Here is an 18,745-nt window from a genome sequence, read left to right as displayed (position 1 = left end):
GTATGTTCAGTTTTTAAAAATAAAATTGAAGACAATGAATTTTATTATGTAAGGTATGTTGAATCTGGAGTTTACAGTGGATTCATGGAACAGAAGTACTTATATTTCCTTAAGGAGCATTTTAATGTTGCAGATGATAATGTTTTGTTGCATCAAGTTATTACATTGGAAGATATAAATCAAATGAAAATCGATGAAAATAAACATAATATAAAAAGGAATCGCCCAGATAAAATATTTAGTCATTGTGTTGATAAAATTTTGCCATCATATGTAAATGAACTGAATGACAATGAAAATTGTGATAGTGTTCAACTACTGTCTTACGTAGTACTTTTTTCGCCATTCAAATCAAAAGCATCTGTAGACAAGCCTGAAAAGATGTTTTTTAAAATGAAACCGCAGGATTTGCATGAAAGTTTACTGAAACTAGTTTATGACTTTAAAATAAATCAACTTGTGACCAAAAGTCGTTGTTCAAAAGATATAATAACAGTACCAGCAGTTGTGAATGGTACTCTCCTACATCAGTCATTTGTTTTGAATTGCTTGTCTGGAAACATCAAAGCAAAGCCAGATTTATTTGTTAAATCAGCACGTTATGAATCTAATTTTGTTGAATCAGGCAACATTTCTTTGGGTACATCATTAAGAAACAAAACGATTCAGCTCTTTTTGAAAAAGGATTATGTTAACTTATTTTCCATGTTGCCCTTTAGTCTCCGTAGCATCTCCAACACCATCCCCTCCGTTTTAAAATGGTACTGGATACAGATAACTTAATGTTAACAAGGACTGTTTGTAAAACATGCATGCCCCCACCCCCCAAATGGGCTGTCAGTTGTAGTGGCAGCCATTGTGTGAATACTCATGTAATCACTCTCACTTTATAGCTAATTATATATATATATCATCCGAAAACCATTTTACTGCTTCAGGTCACTGTGACCTTGACCTTTGACCTAGAGACCTGGAAATCAAAAGGGGTCTTCTACCAGTCATGATCAATATACCTATGAAGTTTCATGATCCTAGGCTTAAACTTTCTTGAGTTATCATCTGCAAACCATTTTACCGTTTCGAGTCACTGTGACCTTGACCTTTGACCTAGTGAACTGAAAATTGAAGGGGTCATTTGCCAGTCATGATTAATGTACCTATGCGTTCTTGAGTTATCATCCGGAAACCATTTGATGGACGGTCTAACCGACATGTGCAAAACAATAAACCCCCTCTTCTTCGAAGGAGGGCAAAATAAATTAATTTTGTTCAATCTATCAATTTATCCATTAAAAAGTTCACACTTTCAAAACAAATATAATACAAACTTGGTCATAAACAATAATAAAATACCCCTGCTGTCCCTGTGAATGTTTATGAGCGAGGATCAAGGAATCAAGACCATTACTCTTGGATGTGAAATCAATGCAAATAAAAATTGTGTTTTGAAAATCTTCTTTTCATGCTGATCACATATTTACAAGTTTGAATGAAAAGACAAAGCCACAACAGACCAACCAACATACAGACTCCAATATACCAGGAATAACCCCACATACCACATTGACACAGAATATTTTGCATGCTGTCTTCACAAAATAAGAAAAACATATTTACATGTTTGGCGATTTTAAGAGTTGTTATGCAATTGTGACCTTGACCTCAGAGATATCGACAATTCTTTGGCATGACACACCGTCCAATGATGGTAAACAAATGTGCAATTTTTTTGTTTAATCTCACAATGAATGACATAGTTATGGCCCAGATAAGCTCACAACCAAACTTAGATAGATATTCAGTCCACTATTTATTCCAAAAATTTGTGTTGAAAGCCTGTCGACAGGTGTCCAAAGCCAGTGTTATAGGACCTAAAGTCAAAATCCATGTGACTTAATTTTCGGCCCGGCATGGCCCACGTTTGAAGTTGGCCTAGAGATCATCTAGATTAAACTTCTGACCAAGTTTGGAGAAGATCGGATGAAAACTACTTGAATTAGAGAGCAGATACCATACTGAATGCTAAAAAACGCACAAAGTGACCCTGTGACCTAGTTTTTGGCCCGGCATTGCCCATGTTAAAACTTGGCCTAGAGATCATCTAGATAAAAATCTGACCAAGTTTGGTGAAGATTGGATGAAAACTACTTAAATTAGAGAGCGGACAGCATGATGAATGTTTTAAACGCACTAAGTGACCCCGTGACCTAGTTTTTGACCCGGCATGACCCATATTCAAACTTGACCTAGACATCATCTACATACAACTTCTGACCAAGTTTGGTGAAGATCCGATAAACACCTTGAATTAGAGAGGGGACACTTAATACAGAGCCATGGACAGACAGACAAGGTCACTCCTATATACCCCACTATACTTCGTTTTTGGGGATATAATAGCAAATAATCAAGAAATATAAAACAAGATAATCTTGATAATAATAATTAATACTCCAGCAACATACATATGAACATATCGCATTGTGGAGCACTAACCAGTTTTTACTGCAGAAGACGACAAGCTGCATTCTGTGTGTGATGGGCGGTTGGGAACCATGCCCTTCAATATGAAAACTTGCCAGCTGCTAAGTGTTCCACACAGAGGTCAGCACCTTCACTGTCTCCAGCTCAATCTTTAGGTACTCCTACCTATACATGCAAAAATCAATTGAGTGACACCACTAGTTTGATAATCCATTAGATGCATTCTTGATCAAACATTAGAGCAGTAGTACCCGTGAGATTTACAATATGGGTATTTTTACTGGATGCTGTAAAAATAACAGTTTGCTTTTGTTCACATCAATGACCATGATAACACAATAATGGCTATAAAAGAAATAATGAAATTAGCTGAACAAACGCGAGTTATCAACAACCTATGGAATAACTAGCAAAACCATCAGTACAGTTTACAAAAAAAACGCTTCTTTTGAAAAATGGGTTGTTTGTACAGTAACTGTTACACTATTTACTTACTTACAGTTTCGTTTCCCATTCATATGCATTTTCTAAATTTTGGCATTTAAATTACATAAAAAATATAAGTGAAAATAGTTTCATGCATCGTCAGTTTTAAACAAGAGTGCCAAACTGTCACAAGATACGCCCGTTCGAAGGTTTTGAACACCATGCTCAATGCTTGAAATGCACTAAGTGACCTCGAGACCTAGTTGATGACCCGGCATGACCCATATTTAAACTTGACCTAGATATCATTTAGTATAACATCTGACTAAATTTGGTGAAGATCATATAAAAACTACTTCAATAAGAGAGCGGACACCATGCTAAATACTTGAAATGCACTATGTGACCTTGTGACCTCGTTTTTGACCCTGAATGACCCATATTCCAACTTGACCTACATATCATCTAGACACAACTTCTGGCCAAATTAGGTGAAGATCAGATGAAAACTACTTCAATTAGAGAGCGGACACCATGCTCAATGCTTGAAATGCACTAAGTGACCACATGACCTAGTTTTTGATCCGGCATGACCCATATTTGAACTTGACCTACATATCATCTATACACAACTTCTGACCAAATTTGGTGAAGATCGGGTGAAATCTACTTCAATTAGAAAGCAGACACCATGCTAAATCCTTGAAATGCACTACGTGACCTCGTGACCTAGTTTTTGACCCGGCATGACCCATATTCGAACTTGACCTAGATAATGTCTAGACACAACTTCTGACCAAGTTTGGTGAAGATCGGATGAAAACTATTTGAATTAGAGAGCGGACACTGCTGTGAACGCCGCCCGCCAAGGGTGAAACTATAATACGTCCCGTTTTTAAAAACGGGCGTATAAAAAAAGGAGAGCATGAGATTTGGATGTGTGAGAGGGTGTTTTGCTGCGTAAATGCCCGATACTTGACAGGCGCATGAATGTTGATGCAAACTACTTCAATTAGAGAGCAGACACCATGCTAAATCCTTGAAATGCACTAAGTGACCCCGTGACCTAGTTTTTGACCCGGCATGACCCATATTCGAACTTGACCTAGATATTGTCTAGACACAACTTCTAACCAAGTTTGGTAAAGATCGAATGAAAATTATTTGAATTAGAAAGCGGACACGAAAAGTGTGACAGACTGACAGACAGACGGACAGTGCGAAAACTATATACCCCCTTTTCTTCGAAAGGGGGCATAAAAATAACTTATCCATAGACATCTGATGTATTTTGTAATGTGAATGCTTTGGAGATTACCATAACATTCTGTGCACACGTAAAACCTTTATGAGGAATCCTTAACATTAAAGATTTATTAATATTTTTGAAAATTAAGCAAACATTCATTTTTTCCATGAAAGCATTACAATTATGGCTTTTTATAAGCATAATATGATGTATGAAATAGTTTTTTTCTTTTTAATTTTATGTTAATGTTGAACCATTCAATCACTTTAAAAACATTGCAAGTTATTGCATATCCACAAAGCAAATGAATCTTAGCAGGTAAATTCAATGAATTTATCATTGGTACCCCCAGCCGATAATTTTAAAAATCTGTATAGAAGTTCACCATATGATGTTTTATGCAAAATATGTATGTTCGCACTGCAGTTTTTGAGAAGAATATTTTAAAGTGTTCATTATAATATATATTATATAAGGAAAACAAATTTGATCCGAGGGTGGGGCAAATATGATCCAATGATACTTGAACAATCTTGGTGAAGGTCCACAAGATGAAGTTTCATGCCAAATATCTTTGCTCTAGGCCTTGTGGTTTATGAGAAGATTTTTGTTTTTGAAGTTTTTACAATATACTAATAAGGAAATTACATTTCCCTCCCCAGTAGGGCAATTTTGACCCCAGGAACATAGTTTGAACAATCATGGTACAAGTCCTACCAATTAACCTTTGAACTCTTAAGTGTAATCTTGAGTTTGGAGATTTTGACGTAATTCTTTCTTATGACACACCGTCGAGTGATGGTGAACAAATGTGCTTAATGATTTTAAAATCTTACAATGAATGACACATTTATGGCCCGGACATGCTCATTTATGGCCATTTTTACCTTTGAACTAAAAGTGTGACCTTGACCTTCGAGATTTCGACATTATTCCTTCCCATGCAACACCGTCAAATTATGGTGAACACATGATTTTCAATTGAATTTAATTCTGACAATGAATGACTTAATAATGGCCCAGACAAGGTCATTTATGGCCATTTTTGACATTTAAACTCAAAGTGTGACCTTGACCTTTGAGAAATTGACGTTTTCTTGAGCAGTGATCGGCGGTGTCATGATTGTGAACATTTATTGTAAGTTATTTGAAATTTCTCCATTCAATAAAAGACTTACGCTCCAGACAAGCCTAACCCGGACTTTCATACTGACGGACTGATCCACATACACCAAACCGCCAACTGTGACAAATATGTCGAGTTCTCCATAAGTGGGCTCGACAAAAAATCGACTTGCCCACGGGTAAAGGTCCACCACACAATGTTTCATGCTAAATATCTCAGCCCAAGGCCTTGCAGTTTCAGAGTAGATTTTTAAAGTTTTTCCTTTTGGTTTCCACGGCAACAAGGATTTCATGGAATACAATTCTTGGAGCAACATTGAAGGAGCTTCATGCCAGGAATATTCCTGCCAGTTTCATCAAGCTTTGCCCAAAGGTTAAGTAGGAGATATTGTTAAAGTAAAAATGTTGACATATAGACACACATCGCAAAACAGACAAAGACCAGCAACAATAACTCAAGTTGAGCTATAAAGGGTACATCTCTGAAATGACCAAATCATCCTGATGACATTTAAGCAAGAACCACTGAAAAATGATAACAAATTTGATTCAATTTGAATTTCACTAAATTCATACACCAACATATGCAGACAGAAATTTGACATTTTCAATCAATTAAGGGGCCATAACAGTTTAATTTTACAATGGCTTCAAGGCCTTTCCCCAATTTGGAATGTCAAAACGAACTTTTGCATTATAGTTTATCTGTCTTCAAGGTAACAATCTGGTAAAAATATTATACATAAGACAAGTCGGTCAATTAACAGGCGAACAGCTTTGTTGTATACTTAAATAAACCCAATTTTAACGCCTATTAACTTCAAGTTTCATTCAATTCTATGCAATTGCTACTAAAAACAACTCTGGTCTGAAAAGTAATTTAGGGTTATCTTTTCGAATCAATACTAGGCTTATTTATATTACATACCCTCAGGTTTGTATACTTGCCAGTTCAGGAGGCGTTATAGAGCGCTATCAGTTTAATGATTATTCCCCGAATATCTGTCAGGTGTGCCAGCTGGGGGCTCCTGGATCACCTTGATCGTTTTCACTACATGCTCACTCTCAGTGAAGTGGCGCTCCAGGTTTGCGTCCGTCAGGATGGCCGCACTCTCCTCTACCCTCCGAATAACCTCGCGACGGCTCATATCCAGGCGGGTTGAGGTCAGGCAGCCTGTGAGAAGGAGATCGGACTGAAAAAAATAAAGCTAAACAAGCAAATTTGTTGAATTGATATCCCCGCCAATATGCTTTTGGACACAAAAGTGTTATATTTGACACTCAAAAAAGCATTTTTTCAAGATACAAAGGGCCAAAACTCCGTTATTAACAAACTGTGTACAATGCCATTTGGCGTGCATCATCCTCTTATCCATATATATACTCATACCAAGTTTCAATGAAATCGGCCAAAGCACTTCCAAGATATGGCTCTGGACACAAAAGTGCTGGACGGACGGAAAGATGGACGGAAGAACAGACAGAAAGACAGACAACGCCAAAACATTAATAAGTAGATGTCCAAGAAGAATGAATAATTTACATAAATCAAATCCTATGTTTACGCTTACATTGTTCAATGCGCGGGCGTCCGCTAGACCGTTCCCTCGCACCACTTCAGGAAGTTCTTGATTGCCGTTAGTGCAGTCTGCACCGTCTTCAGCTGGTGAGTGGTGTTAAGGAACTGTCGTGGACCTCCATATGGCCCTTCCACAACAGCACGTCACTCAACACCACTCCTTCCAAGTAGCCAGACAGGGCCAGGAACCGGTTGATCTTCATGTTGACCTCTTGTGTTTTCGACTCGTTTGTCAACCCACCTGGCCTGCTCAGCAGGAACATGTAGCCTACATATGAGTCAACGATTGAAACTGCAACAAGTATTATTGGATGATATTCTATGCTAGATGGTGAAATCGCATATAATTAACTCACAACCAGTAATTCCAAAGTATTATAAATAAATAATATTTATCTTAAATTTTAATGTACTTATATATATTTCCTCACGGTTTTTAAGATATATACATGTTGCAATAATAATGACTATCAATTGAAATGTATATAATTTAAAAAAATCTGGGAAAACAGGGCTTAATGCACCAAGTACTGGTTCTACCCCGTAAACGGACTCGAGACTTTACACTATATAAGCAATCCATATTGTTACTTGCAGCTTCTCCGACCATGCATCACCCTTGCATTGGGTTCCAGGCTCAGGCAGTATTTCCGCGTTAGGAACGAAAAGTCCTCTTCCTCCTCCTCCTCATCCACCACCTTCTCATCCTCCTATGCCGAGTCATCATGAGTGGCGAGTCTGCTGGTCACCTTTCCTTAAGTTTTTGTGACCTGTAAATGACGTTTAAATGTAAAAGTTACAAATCGTTTGGTATGGTTTTGTATTAGACATTGATAGAAATATGAGAAATTAAATACAAAAAACACACAAACACAATTCAACACTTACCTTCCGGAAACGGCCCTCTTGTGTAAACGAAATTGAATGTCCCAGCCTCCATTTTGTGCTCCTGTTCTAGATGACGCAGCCGGTCAATCACCGACCGGTCGCACAGCCAGCAAGAGTAGTAATTCCTCGGCTTTGTCTTCTTCACTTTCCGCCCGGTCTTAGCACGTGCCTCGGACATTAACGGCTTCATTGGGTCTGCCGTCAGTGCTTGCACCCAGCGAACGTGGTCTGCTACCTGGAGGTACATAGTCGTCTTGCTCTTTACCACGCAAATGGGGCATTGCCTTGGGATAGGCTTTGCGTTTGGTGTCTGAAATATTAGTTTGAAATGTGTACGAAACAGGTGGCTATCAATATATATGATTTATTTAGAGATGATGAGATAACGGACCTAGTTAATTGATTGAAATAATGATTATGTGATTGAAGCAGTTATGGTATGGTAAAATAGCAAGAAATGTGTATAGATATTGTTAACTTTTTTTCAATGGTGTTAAAAATGAATATTTTATTGCAATATTTGCACATGCTTTGTTTTATTATACAATGTAATCACTATTAACCTTAAGTTTATTCTCATGAAAAAACATACCATTAAATACCAATACTGATTACTTTATCTATTTGAGTGACATTAACAGTGACCATGTACATGTATATATCAATCTATACTGTCTTACTCCCCTTGCAGATATTATTGACAGGTAAATATAATATTATACCGTCTTATAACGATTCAAGACTTGGCCAAAATAAGGCCCCATTCCCTCAACAATTTTTTTTAATTTTTTCCCCAGATAAAAATTCACCCCGACACTCAAGCAAATTGATTGCCCTAGACCCAGAATTGTCAAGTTTAAAATGTTTAAAACTAAATACAATTGTTATGTATTTAATTTGGCGGTAATATAGACTTATCAAGTGATTAAAAAAACATATTATATTGTTTCTTATGTTTGGTTCAAAAGTCCAAATTTTTTTTTTAATGATGCCCTATTTCCCCCGCCTCAGGATACAGGTATCATAAGGCATTCTGAATCAACATTTTCATAAAAAACAATGATTCTTCATTCTTTACAGGCTGGGGTAATAAATTTTTAGAAACAACAATAACCTTTCGAATTGCATACCAAACGTTAAGATGTTTAAATGAAAATGTTGATTCAGAATGCTTAATGATTCGGAATACCTTGACAAACTGTACCGTTACCACAAACCCTGAGGTAGCCGTGGCGTAAAGGATATGGTGTCCGCCTAGCGACCAGGAGGTCACGGGTTCGATCCCCACTGTGGAAGCGTTCTTTAGATCTTCCCTATAGACACTAAGTACTGGTTCTAGGCACAGGAAACAAAATTTACAGCTTTTTCAAATAAGCCCTATGCAATCAAACTAAAATATACAGGTTTGAACTAAACCAGAGGGAGATCTCTGCATGATGCATGTTAGTCTTATTTATAAGACGCGCAAAGAATTTAGAGATACTTTACCTATATAAAAAGTATCCCAGTGGGGTTATGGAGGTTTCGGTAAATGACAAGTTCCGTAAATTGATTTATATAGTAAATGCTATCTATCTACCTCTGTATACTGCAAACCGCTCTTTCGAGTATTATAGGCAGGGAAAAGGTGCACGTCAGGAACATTAGTGAGTGTGAAAGGTAAAAAGGACCCAGCAAAGGATATTGTTGGGTAGTGAGACTAAAAGCTTGAAATCTCCAGGAGAATGGAGAGAAGTCAAGTGGTTAAAAGAGTCTAGTGAAGGTGAAAGATACAAGTGAGGGTTAAAAACATCATTTAACAGACTAGTACCGCACATTTACCACTGCCCTCTTGAACTTTTCAAGATCGGATAGGGTAGCGATATCAGCTGAGAGCTTGTCCCATAGTGTGATGCTGTGTGGGAAAAAGGAGTAATAGTGGTAGAGTGATCCTGTCTGTATCTTTTGTAGATACAGTGGGTGCATGTGTCTAGTGAAGCGGATTGTTGCTTTTATATATTGAGGGAGAGGTATGGCAACAAGGTTGTGATAGATTTTGTAGAACATGATGAGTTTGCTGTCATTTCTACGATCTGCGAGCGATCTCCAGCCTAGATCTTGTACCATGGCCGAGACACTGGAAAAGGGAGAGTAATCTCGCTGCACCCAGCGTGCAGCCCGGTTCTGCACTCTTTCCACTTTATTGATGGCAGTTTTGGTCTATGGGCTCCAGACAGTGGAAGCGTATTCAACTTGTAGTCAGACCAGAGACTTGTATGCGAGTTCTCGTACCTTTTAATTATGTGTTGTGATGTTCCTTTTAATGAAGCCTAGTGATTTGTTTGTATTGTTGGTGATTCTGTCAATGTGTGTATTATAGCTGAGGTCAGAAGAGAGATCGAGTCCAAGATATTTAGCATCAGAGACGGACTCAAGAGCTTGGCCATGGAGAAAGTAACCGTGTTCAATGACGTTGCGGTTCCTTGTGATGTGTAGGACCTGGCATTTGGATGGGTTAAATTCCATGTCCCACTCTTGTTCCCATTCCTGAAGCTTGTCTAGGTCTTGTTGCAGAGATGCACAACCTGAGAGAGAGTTTACAGTGAGGTAAATAGCTGTATCGTCTGCAAAAAGACGAACCTTGGATTTAGTGACGGAAGAAGGGAGTTGGTTTATATATATAAGAAAGAGAAGTGGTCCAAGGTTGCCGTGGAGGTTTCGGTAAATTGGTTTTTATAGAGGTGGTATACCTACAACGAGGTGTTAATGAAACTTATTATTGGCTTACAATAACATTAGGGGCATCTATTTGCAAACTGTGACCCAAATTCGACAATGTAACGATTACATGAAGCAATATTTAGCAAATAATTAAAGAAATAATGAAATGTTTAATAGCACAAAATAATAATTTTAGACTCCGATGTATTACTTTGAAATGATTCCAATACAATAATCATCCATTTAATCAATACAAATAGAACATCGTCGAATTTAGGTGTCGTCGAATTTGGGTTACGGTAGGACAGCTTAAATTAATATTTAAGAGCGTAAAAAATTTGGACTAGATGCATGTATGCAATAGTGTATGGTTTCCAGTATTTACTATGGGGAAGAACTATTGCTGGCAAAATATTTCTGACACTTCAAGAATATGTTGCGTATCAGATATCAAATATAGACAAGACACAACCAATACAATTGTGTTACTGTTATGAATAATACATTATACAATTTAAAAAAAAAATGTGTTTTTTCTCCGTTCATTACTTTCACTGAATCGAAGGGTTAACAGTACCCAAGGCGAACATGATATAGGGCGAACACAAGGCTACGGGCCGAAACCCATAAATAAAAATATATGCAATGACAACATAAGTATGGGGTCATTATACAAAAGATACCGTCTAATTATTTGGACACAAACCACAGTTTACCAACCACACAAAATGGCGGCGACATCTACTTTCGCTTTAACCATTTACTGCGCCCGCCACTGAGCATGCGCATACTTGGTTTTACATGCTATTTTTAGTTGGGCGACGGTGGACCATCGTCCATATGAGCATGTCATTACCAATTACATTTTTTTATCAATTATATTAAAACAATTTCTTTAACATTAAGTCCAAAATTAATATTAATTATTTTTCTCAAAATATCTGAAATAGCATGTGATTACATATTTATGTTGAATATCTTATTTATATTAAATACGTTGTACGATATTAAATATTTCGTCAAACTTTAATAGCCATAATTGTCTGTAAATACAATGTAATTACCAATCAAACCAGATGACCGTGTATCATTGTGTTTGCCAATTAATTACTGTATAAAAAGCAGTTGATGATTTCAATGTAAAGATTTACGCTCTGAGAAACTGATATACCAGTATCATTACCCGTGTCACAAGACTGAGCTTATTATTATCTGTTGCATCTATTGACGGGGAAAACGGCAATTCTAATCAAAATAGGTAACTCAACTTTGCATGGAATAAGGACTCTCGTTAAAATATCATGGATATTTTCCCGTACATGAATTATACACAAAGGTAATGGCAGATTAATAAAATGTGTGGTTGAACAAACCAAGGAAACATCTCGATTGTTAGACATTATACTGGATATTTTAGCAGTGCACATCGTTGCGCTGAACATCAGTGAAGGGAAACAATTTAACGATTATCGCACGCAAAATCGTTCAAATCAAATCAAGTTTTGACATTTATATTAATTTTTTTTATCGACTTTTAATATCATAACAGTGGTCTTGTTCATGAACAAAATGCGCCTTAACGTCTTAGGTATAATACGAACGGACTGTATTGCTTATTCCCTGTTCTTTTTAATTACAGTTAGTTTTTAATATTTCCCATCGTCGCAATATGGTATTGGTATCACACTCAAACAAGATCAGAAGTATTGACCTGGTAGACATTATGATTAAAGATCACATGTATTGCAATTGCTGCGCAGATTAAGACACGTTTAATTTATTGGCGAAACCAAATGTGTGTCTATGTGTCATTAAAACAACTGCAAAGACTATTTGATTGATCATTATTGAACATATCTAAGATTTTGTGATATCATCTCTGATGAACATAGTTTTCATCAACAATTAATATGTTTAAATATTGTTGTTAAAGTACACATGAATTGCGCAAATGGAAGTCTCAAACATGTGCAATATAGTTCTCACATCAATTCAAACATGTGTACCAAAATACCGAATCAAAATACGTTCTTCGGTAGAATATTTTCTCCAGGCTTGCGTTACAAGAAATCATAACCATAGATCGTATGATTAAATGTAAACTTATCGCATTCATGGGACTATTAATGATTTTTAACAAAGAATATTTCTTTGTCTTTTTATGAACTTCGGGTTTCTGCAGTACCAACAAAATGGGTTTGCCAATGATTGAATGACATGATTTCGAACAGACGGGCGTTTTGTGCATTTTCCCCGGCGAAGACCTGTTTGTCCTGGAAGTGCAGACAATGATAACACGCACTCGCGTTGCAGGTATTTTTTACTTGTATGTATTGACTGACAGGAAGTATGAATTGAGCCAAAGCCGAATAGCAGAAGAGGGGGCTTCCATTTTTATGCCCCACCGTGTTACAATATGAGACCCAACCCTTCAATGTTTTATATTCAACTTTTTCTAAAACAGGTCTCATTATTCGCTAATACTCTGTTAATTACATAAACAACCAATGTGTTTGTATTGGCTATTGGCATTTTTTTCCAGAATATCATACAGTATTTATTTATATTTCAAGAAAATAATATTTGATAAAGAATATATTACTTGAATATATTACTTGAATGTTTGCTGAAGAGTTAATTGGATTTACGTACTTAAGTGGAAACAGTATAATTAAGTCGCCTTATATGAAAAACGTTGACCACCCGAAGATTTTTTTTTATTCAATATCATACATATAATGTAAACATGTATATGATTATACAACATAGTGATTGTACAAGGCAATAAAGTTCAGACAGGTTATACAAGGTATGCTAATATATATATATATATATATATATATATATATATATATATATATATATATATATATATATATACATATATATATATATATATGTTATTTTGGAGAGAAAAGAAAAGAACAACAGAGGAATAGTTATGAAAAATGATGAGTTGTATAAAGTCGGAAGAAAGCATACTGGACTTGTGTGTTTTGTTGTATATTCACAAGATTGAAAAATAAAAATAAAAATAAACAAAACCATTTTAGAGAGATAAACTAACATTAGAGTGAAATATATATAAGTGGACAAAACACTATGAGAATTTAATCCGATTCCATTTTTGTTCAAAGATTTGCAATGTGTCATTACTGAGGGCTATTTCAATCTGGATTTTTAGTTTAAGACTATGGACAAAACAATTAAAATTTGGTACTTGTTTTTTGTACTTCATGTTTAAGATAAAATATTTCATTAATATAACCATAAAATTCACAATATTATTACAGTCTATTGATTTCAATGAGTTAATTCCAAAACTTACATTTAAGAAAGATAGTTTAACGTTTAGTTGATGTTGTTCAAGAAAAGATATTAACTGATTCCAAATAGGCTGGATGTGTTTGCACTCCCAAAAAGATGTTCTATAGTTTCAATGTTTTCACTGCAGAAGTCACACAGATTTGAGTTAGATAATTTGCATTGAAAGAGATATTTATTTGTAGCTATAATTCTATAGATGTATTTATATTGAAAATTTCTCAGTGTGCTTTCAATAGTTGCTTTATATGGCATGGTGAATATGTGTTTCCAATTAAGTTCATTTTCTCCAAAAAGGACTTGCCATTTATTTTGGATTTTGGAGTTTTCTGTAGGGTTTTTAATTTTTAGTGTGTAAAATATTTTAGTTGTTTTGTTTTTTCTTCCAAGTATGTTTTCTACAAATGGTGTTTGAGTACATGGTGTATTATTTGTATTGATTTCAGATTTAATATGTATGGGTATGCTTTTGATTAGTGTGTAGTACTTCAGAAAATTATTTGAAGGTATTCCGTATATGTAGCATATATTATCAAAAGAGTAGAAATCCTTAATTCTGTAGTCATATAATTGGTCGACATATTTAATGCTTCGTTCAAACCAGTCTTTATAGAAAAACGTCTTATTGTTTGAAGTTATGTCTTTATCATTCCATAAAATTGTTTAACTGCTGGTTTGGGTATCTAAGTTATGAGTGACATCACTCCACGCTGATAGAACATCAGACAGAAATATGTTTTCGTTTGCAATTTCATGTAAGATAGTATTGCTGATGTTACATTCAAAGAGTACGGAGTCACCATATTTTTTTAGGATTTTCTGGTAGAATAATTTCCATTTACTCGTATTGGTATTATCTAGGTATCGTTTAACCCAGCTGCATTTGACTACATTCAAGAATGAGTCAATTTTCGTTAATTGGATACCTCCATTTTCTACAGATTGAATTTACTGAGTTCTTTTTTTTTATCAGGCTCACCGTCCCATATGAAATTAAATATTGCTGATTTTATATCGTTAATAACATCATTTATTGGATTTGGGAGATTTGTTAATACATATATTAATTTAGGAAGTGCAAACGTTTTCAATACTGTGTTTTTTTCGATTAGTGTAAGTTTACGATGATGCCATGATTTTAAGCAGCTTTTAAAATTCTGTAATTTAGGTAGTATGTTTTTAAGAACTGTATCCTTTTCATTATTTGTGAATGTAATTCCTAACGTTGTGGCTTCATCGGATGTCCAATTAAATTTCATTTCTTTTTTATATTGAACATTACTTTGTTTTAATTTACCTACTCGTAGCACAGTACATTTACTTTTGTTTAGTTTAAGACCCGATGTCATTCCGTAAAGGGTTAGCGACTCTATTAGGTTATGGAAAGAATCGTAATTGTTATTTAAAAAAAATAAGTTGCATCGTCAGCAAATAGGGATTGTTTGATTTTTTCGTCAGGTTCTAGTGATATGCCTTTTATGTGTTTATTTGATTGGATGTGATGTGATAGATACTCGATGCAAATAATAAATAGCGATGATGAGAGTGGACATCCTTGTCGAACCCCTCGTTCGATGTTAAAACTGTTTGAAAAGAAGCCATTGTTGATGATTATACTGTTAATATCGGTATAGAATAGTTTGACCCATTGAATGAGACTTTCACCAAAGTTCATATTTTCTAAGCAAGAGAACATAAATGAATGATAAGCGAATCGAATGCCTTTTCAAAGTCTGCAAAGAATATTAGACCAGGATTATTTGAATTGTTGAAATAGTTTATGCATTCTTGGATAAGACGAACGTTTTCACCAATGTAACGTCCTTTTATGAAACCAGATTGAGATTTTGATATGATTGATGGTAATATTTTTTTAATTCTGTTTGCTATACTTTTAGTTGCAATTTTATAAGCATTGTTTAGTAAACTAATCGGGCGCCAGTTTGATAAGGATTCTAAGTTTTTTCCAGGTTTTGGAATAAGTGATATAATACCTTGTTTTTGTAGCGTAGTTAAGTTTTCGTTGTTAAATGAATAGTTAAGTGAATTAATTAGATGTGTTTTTATATCATTCCAGAATATTTTATAAAATTCGATTGTGATGCCATCAGATCCTGGGCTTTTGTTATTTTGCATTTCTTTTAGGGCTAATCCACATTCATATTCATTAAGCAATCCGTCGCACAGTTGTTTTTCCTCCTGGTTTAAAGCGTAATGTGTATTTTTAAAAAGGGTGTTATTTTCAACTTTTTTTTCGTTTATAGAGGGTTTCGAAAAATAAACGTTGTTCTTCTAGTATTTGAGTTCTGTTTGTTATATCTTTGTCATTGACTACTAATTTGTGTACAGTTTTTTGTTCACTTCTACGTTTTTCAATGTTTGCGAAATATTTTGTATTTTTTTCATTGTGTTATCATCAATCACCACCACCATCATCATCATCTTTATCAACAGCTTTATTCACCACCACTATCATCATCATCATCTGAAGCAACAGCAGCAGCAACAAAAACAGCATGCAAATAATCGTCAGCAAAATGGTATGCATATTTATCTTATAAATCAGCTGCTTTATCATAATCTGCATTTGAACCTCGTTCTGGGAAAACTGGGCTGACTGCATCTGCGTTAAATGTCTTTCCATATTAGCAGGTGCAACCCGCACAGGCTAATTATGGCGACACTTTCCGCTTTTATGGAATTTTTCGTTAAAATAAGTTTTTTCTTAGCGAAATCCAGTTTAGGTGGGAAGTGTTATGGTCAGCCTCTGCGAACTGCATAGGCTAATCTGGGACGACACTATACGCACATGCATCAAACCCAGTTTTCCCGTAACGAGGCTCATATGTATGAAAACGCATTCGAAGATATCCTCCGTCTTACGAATTGATGAACAATCCTTGATTATTGACGTGCATTACATGTTTGACTTAAACTAGTGACCTTGACCTCGGATCCAATGGGCATGATGTTTCACGGAACTCTGGCTCCCAATGGTCATAGCTTCTGCCAAGAAGTTTGGAAAAACGACCAGGGTAGACAGAGGCTAGACTGCTCAGAACTAAAATACAAGGCGTATTAAACCGTGAATTCAGACATGGACAATTGCCCTTTTGACCTTGTTTTATTGCAGACCGTGATTTTGAATACTCTCCACTTATTGGATATACCATTAATGCTGCATACACAGTTTAAATATTTAGTGTTTTAACCTTGACCTTGATCTCGATATAGTCACCCGCAAGCTAAAAGAAGCCATGCAAGACATAGTAATGGTCCGTAAAAAGTGCTCAAGATAGATTTTATCTCCAGATTTCACCGTATAGCCGTATTACATTGAGGTTATACCGAGGGACCTGTGTATTTCGAGCGCCCACGCAGTTTTAACACGCTTGGCACTTCTGCCATTACTTTAAAGTCCAAAAATCATGGCCAAAGTGATAGTCAGGGCCAGCTATATCCGCCACTCTGCACTATATTCCGATACAACGCTGCATCCAAGATCATTTTTTCAAAGGATGATAGAAGAACATTATTTTAAGCTCTGGGTATGAACCTTTTTAGAACACTTAACAAGAGTTACCCTGGAACATAAGGCTTGAAGAGCAAATGAGTTCAAAACCAATCGACCGGGAGGTCACAGGGTCGATCTCCACAATGGGAGAGTTTTTAAGATCTTCGCCCAAATTTACCAACTACAGGTTCTTCCCAAGAAACCAAACCAAAAATGTCGAACTCATTATGAACTTAAATGCAATAATGTTGCATGCCAATTTAAATAAATTTTAATCATTCGCGTTTTTGCACCCGCTGCTATCCAAATTTATCATTATTTATATTAAAGGCACAGTCAGCAAGATATCCAAGATCACATAAACAATCGTGTTCAGAACCCCATCGCATTAAATATTTATGTTTGCTTCTATTTGTTTTCTTTTTATGAGCCTCGTGTCTCTGCAGTGCAAACACACTGGGTATGCCAATGAGTTAATGACAGCTGATTTCAAGCAGGCACGTATTCTGCGTGTTCTGCGCACTTTATGCAGTTTTCTTGGCAAAGAGCAGTTTTTCATGACGAGGTAATTTTCATGACTTGTTTGAAATGACGACCGTATGGGTTGAGCTGGGGAAGAGAGAGAAGAGGGGGGGGGGGGCGGCTTTCATTTAATGTGCCTTACCATTTCAAAATATGAAGCCCCTTCCATTTGTAGGCACAACACTTTCTAAAATAGATCTCACCTCTTTTTCTTGTTTTATTTGTCAACATCTAATGTGTTTTATTTGCCATTGACAATTTTTAATAGTAGCATACAGTAACACTTGATGTCTATATATTTATATGAATATATTTAATACATTATATACCTCATGAAATATGCTGAATGGATAATTGGGTGTAAGTTTTTACGTCGAAACAACAAAGTTAAGTCACTTTATGTATAAAACAATTGACCACCCGATGATTTTTTTAAAAAAGAGGTCACCGTGCCGCTTTTATGCCCTCCTACACCGACTCTTTTTGTATTCTGGCTAAAACCATACCGGAGGTAATGATATTGGGGATAGAGTTGCATCTATTAACGCGCAGCTGATCCATAATGTTTTTTTATAGTGTATACATACATACATACATGCATGCATCCATGCATGCATCCATGCATGCATCCATGCATGCATCCATGCATGCATCCATCCATCCATCCATCCATCCATCCATCCATCCATCCATCCATCCATCCATCCATCCATCCATCCATCCATCCATCCATCCATCCATCCATCCATCCATCCATCCATCCATCCATCCATCCATCCATCCATCCATCCATCCATCCATCCATCCATCCATCCATCCATCCATCCATCCATCCATCCATCCATCCATCCATCCATCCATCCATCCATCCATCCATCCATCCATCCATCCATCCATCCATCCATCCATCCATCCATCCATCCATCCATCCATC

The 18,745-nt window shown here is 36.0% G+C and overlaps 1 long non-coding RNA gene across 4 annotated transcripts; it reads right to left on the bottom strand.

Moving 5' to 3' along the window:
- Positions 1 to 2,522: 2,522 nt before the first annotated feature.
- Positions 2,523 to 11,199, bottom strand: LOC127877293 (uncharacterized). Of its 4 annotated transcripts, none has more exons than XR_008048346.1 (5): positions 11,158 to 11,199; positions 7,752 to 8,061; positions 6,856 to 7,633; positions 6,229 to 6,477; positions 2,535 to 2,649 (listed from the first exon to the last, which is right to left on the bottom strand). It is a non-coding gene; the product is annotated as an uncharacterized LOC127877293 (long non-coding RNA). The 4 variants fall into 4 exon arrangements; XR_008048347.1 differs by having other exon boundaries at positions 11,135 to 11,197; XR_008048348.1 differs by lacking the exon at positions 11,158 to 11,199 and adding an exon at positions 9,240 to 10,338.
- Between the last annotated feature and the right edge of the window lie 7,546 nt (positions 11,200 to 18,745).

The sequence above is a fragment of the Dreissena polymorpha genome, chromosome 4, assembly GCF_020536995.1.
Source record: "Dreissena polymorpha isolate Duluth1 chromosome 4, UMN_Dpol_1.0, whole genome shotgun sequence".
Lineage (NCBI taxonomy): Eukaryota > Metazoa > Mollusca > Bivalvia > Myida > Dreissenidae > Dreissena > Dreissena polymorpha.
The sequence above is the reverse complement of the archived record's forward strand: the minus strand, read 5'-3'. Positions and strand labels throughout refer to the sequence as shown.